The sequence below is a fragment of the Rhinolophus ferrumequinum genome, chromosome 3 (genome assembly GCF_004115265.2).
Source record: "Rhinolophus ferrumequinum isolate MPI-CBG mRhiFer1 chromosome 3, mRhiFer1_v1.p, whole genome shotgun sequence".
In the NCBI taxonomy this organism is placed as follows: Eukaryota; Metazoa; Chordata; class Mammalia; order Chiroptera; family Rhinolophidae; genus Rhinolophus; species Rhinolophus ferrumequinum.
The window spans coordinates 92,947,433-92,956,305 of record NC_046286.1 but is presented as its reverse complement, the minus strand read 5'-3'; the positions used below and the strand labels follow the sequence as shown (position 1 = coordinate 92,956,305).

At 36.7% G+C, this 8,873-nt stretch overlaps 1 non-coding gene and 1 pseudogene across 1 annotated transcript; both read right to left on the bottom strand.

Moving 5' to 3' along the window:
• Nucleotides 1-1,639: 1,639 nt before the first annotated feature.
• LOC117020962 (U6 spliceosomal RNA) lies at nt 1,640-1,749 on the bottom strand. Its single transcript, XR_004422785.1, has one exon. It is a non-coding gene; the product is annotated as a U6 spliceosomal RNA (small nuclear RNA).
• Nucleotides 1,750-6,429: 4,680 nt separating this feature from the next.
• On the bottom strand, nt 6,430-8,262 carry LOC117020391 (40S ribosomal protein S19-like; annotated as a pseudogene).
• Nucleotides 8,263-8,873: the final 611 nt, after the last annotated feature.

The following is an 8,873-nucleotide window of genomic DNA, read 5'->3' as shown; positions in this document are numbered from 1 at the left end:
GCATTTCCTGAATGCTAACATGGTTCAGCATCTTTTCATGTATATCATATTCATTCCTGATTGCTCTCTGTGAAAAGTTTTTTCATGTCTCTTGCCCATTTTATGTTGTCTTTTTCATAAGAATTTCTTTAAGGAGTTTTTAAAATTAATATTAGATGTTGCAAACATCTCTCAATTAGCGGCTTATTTTTTCACCTTTCTATTTGATGCCTTCAACTTTTTAATATGAAAAATTTCATACAGAGGTAGAAACACAAAAACGTAAACGTCCATATGCTTTCCACCCAGACTTAACAGTTAATAACATTTTGTTGTTGAACAATTTGAAAATAAATTGAAAACAATGACATTTTACCTTTTGATATTTTAATATTTCATCATGTATTTCTTAAAAAGCAACTGTCTATATAATTACAATAGTATTATCACACTTAAGAAAATTAACAATAATCCCACCATATTACATAATGCATAATCTATATTCAGATTTCTCTGAATGTCATTTTTAGGGGCTCATTTCTTTTTAAACACAAACTCAATCAAGTTCACCCACTACATGTTGTTTCTGTCCGTTTATTTTCCTAATCTAGAAGAGTTTCTTACCCAACCATTTGTGTCCTTTTTTTTTTTTTTTTTTTTTTTTGTTTAATGACATTGACTTCTTGAAGATTTCTGGCTAGTTGTTTTGTAGAATGTTTCACATTTTGGAATTATTTAATGCTATCTTCATGTTGTCCTCCAGCTTCTATTTCCTGTAAACTGGAAGTTAGGACTAAATGTTTGATTAGAATTAAGCTGTATATTTTAGGTAGAAATTTCTAATTTTAATTCAAATTTATTAGCCTTTTGTATTTTGTTTAAGAAATCCTTAATAAAGATATTCTCCTATATTCTACGTTATAAAGTTTTGTTTTTACATTTAAATCTTTAGTGCTAATTGAATTGTGTGTGTGTGTGTGTGTGTGTGTAGATGATAGATAGATAGATAAATAGATAGATTAGATAGATTAGATAGATAGATAGATTAGATAGATAGATTGAGGGATCCAAATTCACTTTTTTAACATGAATATAACCAGTTGTCCAAAACCTATTAAGGAATGATTCATTTATTCCTTGTTGATCCGTAGTTCCACTGCTGGCATACAAGTTTCTACTATATATGTGTGGATTTTGTTTCATGGCTTCTCTATTCCATTGGTTTACTGTGTATCCTATTGCCAATGCCAAATATATACATTTCTACAGCTTTATAGAACGTCTTTATTTAAGCAAGTCCTCTGACACACACCTGTTTCATTAGGAATGCCTTGGCTCTTTGTTCTGTGCGATTTTGGAACCAACTTGCCAGATTTCCCAAAGAATTCTTTTGGGACTTTAATGGCGTTTGCCTTCAAATGGTAGATCATTTTGTGGAAAAAACATCATAATACTAAATCTTCCTATTCATAAAGATAGCGTGTCCCTCCATTTAGTTCTTTAAGCTCCTTATAAAATAGCTTTTGAACTTTTTTTTAAATTTGCTCCTAGTTTCCTTATCTTTTATGTTCTATTATAAATAGTATCTATTTCCTGACATAAGTATTTTTTCAACTTTTTATTTTGAGATAATTTTAGATTTACAGAGGTGTTGCAAAAATAAAATTTGCAATGGTTGATGAAATTTGCATATCATCCTTGTGCAGAGGCCGTGCTAATCATCTGTGGGTATCATTGCAATTTTAGTAAAAGTGCTGCTCAAGTGAGCACAGAAGTTATATTTTTGATTACTGCTCTTATATGCAACCATTTTACTAAAGTCTTATATTTAAAATTTATTTAAGGTTTTTTTTGGGGGGGTCTTTTATGAGGACAATGTCTGCAAATAATTGCTTTTTTCTTATTTAAAAATTTATTTTTAAAAATATGTATACACTTATTTGTGGTGGTGGTGATCTTTTAGTGCTGGCTGTTTAAAGTTTCTAGTGCAGTATTGATAAAATAATGGTTTCTACTGATTTTAGCTGGATAAAATTTCTAGTATAGTGATGAAGTTGGCCTAGAATTTTCCTTTTTTTCTATTGCTCTTGTCTAATTTTGATGTCCAAGTTATGAGATAAGTTAGTAAGTGGGGTCTCTCTCTCTCTGTCTCTCTCTGTCTCTCTCTGTCTCTCTCTGTCTCTCTCTGTCTCTCTCTTTCCCCCCTTGTTCTCCTGAAAGAGAAGAAAAAGGTTTAAATTATCTGTTCCTGGAAAATTAGATAGAGCTTGCCTGTAAAATTGTCTGAACTTTGTATTTCTTTTGTGAGAAAATTTATTGATTAGGTTTCAATGGTTATAGAAATGTTAGCTTTTCTGTTTCTTTCAAGTGTTTACTATTTTTGTTATTGCATTTTTCTGGGAATTTGTCATTTCCATTGAAGTTTTTTAATATAGTGACGTGAAGTTACTCAGTATATTTGGTACATTTTTTTACTGTCTATTTATATCTTAGTCCTTGTTTGAGTGTGTCTCAGAAACAACATAGAGCTGGAATATTTTTTAACTTAAATTTGGGTTTAGTCCTAATTATTTACTGATACACTTGGATTCATTCCTTGTTTTGTGCGTGTGTGTGCGCGCGCGCACTTTTTTTCCACTTCATTTTTCTTTCTAGAAAAAGAAAAAGAAATTCCATCCTTCCCCCCATCATTTTTTTTTTTTATTAGTTTCAGGTGCACAAAACAATGTAATAGTTAGACATTTATCATTATATCCCTCACACAGTGATGACCCCATCATTTTTGTTTGGGGGGAATTCCTTTGAATTTTACCATCCATACTTACAGTGTAAATGTTAATATTTTTGCCTTCCTTTAATTGAAGATCTTGGAAATCTTTAAGTTTAAATCATCCCTCTTCCAACTTTTGTGCTGTAATTCTCCAGTAGTTTAGTCTTAGCTTATGATTTTTAACCTTACAAATTAGACCTTTTTGTTATTATTGTTTTTATATAGGTTATTGTTTACATTTACCCATGTGTTAACCAGTTTCATTACTCATCATTTTTGCATTTCAGACCTTCCACCTAGAATAGTTTTTCTTCTTTCTGATGGATGTCCTTTGATCCACCCCTTTAGTGACATGACAGTCTGTTGATGGTAAACCTTTAGTTTTTGTTTATCAAAAATGGCCCATGTTCACCAAATCAGTTTAAAGTTGATTTTCTGTGCACACAATTCTACGACAGTTATTTTCTCTCAACACTTAGAAGATGTTATTCTATTATTTTGATTTCTTATTGCCCTGGAGAAGTTCATTGTCATTCCAAATGTCATTCCTTTGGAAGTAATGTGTCTTTTCTTTCTGGTTGCTTTTTTGTTTTTGTTAATTGAATGTTTAATTTTGAAGTAATTGTAATCCATATGCAATTGTAAGAAATAAACAGATCCTGTGCACAGGATCTCAATGGAAACACAGTGAGGATGCAGAACGTTCCCACCCTCACAAGGATGCTGCCTGTGGCTCTTTTATAGCCATGCCCACTTCCCCACCACTCCTGTGCCCTCCTAACCTAACCATTGGCAGCCAATCATCTGTTCTCCCTTTCTATGATTTTGTTATTTCAAGAATTTTATAAAGGGAATTACAAGTTCTCCACATTTTTGCCAACATTTGGTGTTTTCACTATGTTTTGTTTTAGCCATTCTGATAGCTGTATAGTGGTATCTCACTGTGGTTTTAATTTCCATTACCCTAATTGATAATGATGTTGAACATCTTGTCATGTACTCATTTTGCCATCTTCATACCCTGTTTGGTGAAATGTCTCTTCATGTCCTTGGCCCATTTTTAATTGGATTATTTTTACTTTCAAGTTTTGAGAGTTCTTTATACTCGTATATTCTCGATAATAGTTCTTTGTTGGGTATGTTGTTTGTAAATATTTTCCCCCAGTGTGTAGCTTCCCTTTTCTTACTCTTAATGGGGTTTTTTCAGAGCAAAGATTTTAAATTTATTAAAGCCCATTGTATCAGTTTTTCCTTTGATGGACCGTGCTTTTGGTGTCAAGAAGAAGAACTTGTTATTCTTGATCCTGAGGTTTTTCTCCTATTTTTCTGTTAAGTTTTTTTTTTTTTAACTGAACATTTATTAGATTTCCACAGTAGAGAAGCTTAGATCCTGAACAGAAACAATTCATCTGTAAGTTTTTTAGTTTTACATTTAAGTCTGTGATCCTTTTTGAGTGAGAGGTGAGAACTTTTTTTTTTTTTTTTTTTGCTTATTGACATCCACTTGCTGTAGCACCATTTGTTGCAAAGCCTCTGGCTGCTTTTAAGGGTTTTCTTTGTCTTTGTTTTCTAGAGTTTCACTATGATGTGTCTAGGTATGGATTTATTTTACCTTAATATATCATTTGATGATATATCTTGTCTTAATGTGTATTATGTCTAATGGCTTCAGATTTTTTGTTATTCTGGACACTTTTCTGCCATTTTCTCTTTAACTATTGCTTCTCCTCTACTTACTCTATTTTTTCCTTTTGCAACTCCAATAGGTTTTATTTTAGGCCTCCTCATTCTGTTCTTTGTATTTTAACTCTCATGTTTTCCATATGGTGCATTCTGAATAATTTCTTCACTGTATTCCAGGTCACTGTTTCTTTCTTCATGTAAGCCCAATCTACTATCTAACCCGTCCACTAAATTTTAAATTTCAGTGAATCCATTTTTTAGAAATTCTGCTTGATTCTTTTTCAGATTTGCATGGTTATGCTTGATTTCTTCTGTTCCTTGCTCATTTGTTTCCACTCTGTTTTACTTATGTGGTTATTATTTTTTTTCCATTCCAATATCGTAATTTCTTGAGAACTTAAATCTTTAATTTTTTTTTGCTGCTAGCTCTTGTACATAATGGCTTGTTTCCTTGTGTGTTTTAATTTTTTTTTTTACACTGGGAAAGCATGATTTGAAATTCTTAAGGTAGCTAAATTGAGGATGCTTTTGTCCAAAGAGGATTTATGTTTATTTGCCTTTCAAGCTCCAGATAATACTAACACCTGGGGCCACTTTGATTTCTTGGTGTGTAGCTTCCATGCATATGCTTAGTGTCCCTTTATACTGTAGACCATAGCAAGAGTTAACAAAACATCAGGGAAAACAAGTCTATTTTAAGGTTTATAACTGTTTCCATCATTGCAGAGCTGTCTACAGATGTTTCTTTTCCAGCCCCGTTTTCTCTCATGATGAGCCCTGCTAGTCTCCTGGCTTTATGTGAAGAGCTTAGATTCTGCTTCCCAACTCTCTTTCAGACCCAGAGCCGGTCCTCATCAGCATCCCTCCTCGCTGTGGCCTGAAGTTTTCAGTCCTGAAGCTCTACATGAAGAGCTGGTGGTTTGCTCACCGTTTTGTTAATACAGTTTTGGGTCTTGAGGAATTTCCCTCACTGTCTTGCCATCTCATCAGTATATTTAAAGTATGACCACTGTAATTTATCTAGCATGGGACTGTTTCACAGGGGACGGGAAGGGGGAGGATGAAGGATGGCCCCCATTTAGAATGTCCAGTCCACCACACTGCGGAGAGCAGACTTCTCTCCAGTATTTTACATAATTCTTAGCCATCAATAGAACATATTAGAATGACATTGCAGAACAATTACATCACCCTGAATAGAGAAAAAAAAAATATTTTTCATACAGGTGATTCTAAAATGTGGCCTGAAAGAATAAATGAGCAAGAGAGAAATGGTTGAATGTAATAAGAATAGTGAGAAGAAATGACCTACCGACATGTGACACTTGACTTTAATAGATTCAGTGGGAAATATAAAAGTAGTAAAAATTTCTAACACTAGCATTTCAAGGAAAAGCTGGTATTTTTTAATTGCAAAAGCTGATATTATAGGTACAAAAGACTGAAGTTTTAACAAAGATGCAGGTATGGAAACACTGAGTTCTCTTAATTAGAAAGTGATTTTAATGGCGATCACCTCTCATTACTGTCCATCACGTATCCTTGAGGAGATACAGGGCAGTTATGCTATGTTACTATTACTGACACCCGGTAAAGTGACCGTGTTTCCTCTTTCTTCTACTTTGCTTCTCTAGGTTTTAGGTGAACTCTTAAACCCAGGCTCCAGTAATAGGTTCTACTCACTTTTGCTAAAACCAAATTAAAAATTGAGTGAGATGTAGGTAGTCAGGTTTTTTTTTTATTAAAAAAAAACAAACAGTTATGTTGAGACTAAAATTTCTCACTAGTTTTACATTTGCTATAAAATTTCAAGTTGATCTCTCTTACCAGTTGCATTTTGGAAGATTCTGATCAGAGCTATTCAAGGCTCAAAGTAGAGAAAATTCAAATACGTGTAGCAAAATAAACTTTAAATAGATTCAGACTTATACAAATGTCTTTTAATAAATTGGTTGCTTTTTAATTACTGAAAGTTATTTAAGATCTGTTTTCCACTCATCATAAAAAAATTTTGATCTCAAGTTTGACATTTCTTACCCATCTAGACTGAGTCACAAAGAATGCATAATAGACAGTAAAATCGAAATCACAGAAGACTTACCTTTTAGTGGCTGTTGCTATGAAACTCTGTTTTGATGGGAAATTTTAGAGAAGCTTATGCTTCCTGTTGTTAAATGATCGAATATGGAGATCCCCTTAATTTTCAAAATTGTTAATTTTTTTAAAGCAAGTAATCTCAATTATTCTTGCTAATAGGACAGTCTTTATTCTTACCGTATCTTACCCACCCAGGACTGCTAATTAGGGTTAATTTTTTTGTTTGCCTTCTCTCCTATTCCTTGTGCATTGAATGGGCAGATGGGCAGGGGTTTTGAGAGAGGTTTTATGTGCAATTAAAAATTTGTATTGCTATTGTTTATTTTGCCTAGGACAGTACACGAGGAAGCTCTAGACACAAAGGATTGCAAATATGGCAACATACTAGCAAGAGAGTTTGTATAAAAGGCGAAGTGTAAAAAGTGCTGCCTTGTGGTCAGTCTAGAACAAGACCACACTAACCTCTGGTTCCTGAAAAAGAAGTTTTGTTTTGTTTCCTCCAAGGGCAGCTTGGTCAGGTGGAGAGAGCTTGGGATTCTGAGTCAGAAACTGTGATCAAGAATAAAGGCAAGATGCAGAGGGGAGAGCAATCGTGGTCTGACTAAAGCAGAGGACTGCCTAAAGGGAGCAGGAAGTTAGGAGCGAGAGCACACTGCATGCAAACTGGAGAAGGGTGGATTTAACTTGCCAGGCAATAGAAAATTGCAGAGCTAGAACATAGAATGGGCACCACAACAAAAATTTTTCATAGTCACCCCATCTTTGTCACATAATCACTATGTTTTTTAAACGAAAGAGGCAATTTATGAACCCATAATTATTTGTTCTAATGTTTCTTGTTGGCAGCTGCCACCTGTCCAGTGATTCTGTCCAGATTTTTCTGTCCCTGGGGTATCAGTTTTCGGCCCCCATCCTGGTCCGTTTCCACCATTTTCAGCCGCTCAAGGGCTTGGAGGACCTGGAGGGCCGCACGCTTGGAACCGCTGCTGAAGTGGCCTGGCGTGACCCTGTTTCTCTGACGTCCTCCATAGATCTGGGTCATGGAGCTCAGACCCAGGGGTACAGGTGCCATGCGATGGAGGCAGCTGGTGTGTAGAAACAGTTCTCATCGTAGGGAGCAAGCCCTTTATGCATGGCCAGCCTGACGACGGCCACCCATTCAGGCACTTGCAGCTCCCCGGACTTTCTGAGGAAGGCTGCCAGAGCTCTGACGGGATTCTGCTGGTTCATGTCTTGGACAGTAACTCCAGGCATCCTGCGGCCTGCGCGCTGCCAGCCAGAGGAAAGGCATAAGCTCTCATTTGGCGTTGTGGAAAGTAACTCAGATATCTTTGGAATGGTCACGGATGGACATGCTTTTAGTAGAGCTTTGATACGGTGTTGGGTTAGAATGGAGACCAGCTGGTGGACGGTGCACACCTTGTACTGTGCTCATGGGATGTGTGCAGAGGGCCAGCCTGGGGTCGTCCTGAGAGCAGGCACCTCATGTGATTTCTCTGCACATCTGGCATGTAAGAGAGCACCTCACTGGTGGGAAACGGCTGTCAAATTCTGCGATCGCAGCAGATGGCAGTAATGCATGTTTACCTTTATCATAACTTACGTTTCATTATTACATTGATAATTATCTGCTACTCATTCTCTGAAAACCAACCAAAGATACCCATTTCGTGGCCTATTCGCCTAACAGATGCTTATGGGAAATAATGTGACGGGCCTCACTGTCCATCTGCTTGATCTTCAGGTTTGTCCTGCATGTCCTTGCTGCACGACCCCAGCTTGTGGAGGTGCAGGCGGTGCTGTACCAGGAGCAGACAGCAGCTCCTGGGCCTGCCAACCAGCCCTCGAGGCACAGGGACCCACTTCAGAGCGCCTCTTCCTGTCTTCTCATTGTATAGTAGGAGTGTGCTCGGCCCAGGGAATGGTTATCAAAACTACAAGCTCTTGAGAGAAGGTGATTTGGGGGTGGAGGGGTATATTCGTTTCCTATGGCTGCCATTACAGGTGACCACAAAATGAATGGTTTAAAACAACAGAAATGTGTTCTCAGTTTTGGAAGCTAGAAGTCCAAGATCAAAGTGTTGGCAGGGCGTGTGCCCTCTGAAAAGTCCAGGAAAGATCCTTCCTTGCCTCTTCCTAGCTCCTGGTAGTGTTCCCTGACAGCGGCATTGCTCCAATCTCTGCTTCTCTTTACCTGGCTTTCTTCCCTGTGGCTCATCTGTGTCTCTGTATCCAAATTCCCCTCTTTCTCTTGTAAAGACGCTAGTCACTGGACGTAGGGCCCACCTTAATCCAGTATGACAGCATCCGAACTTGATTCCATCTGCAAAGACCCTGTTTCCAA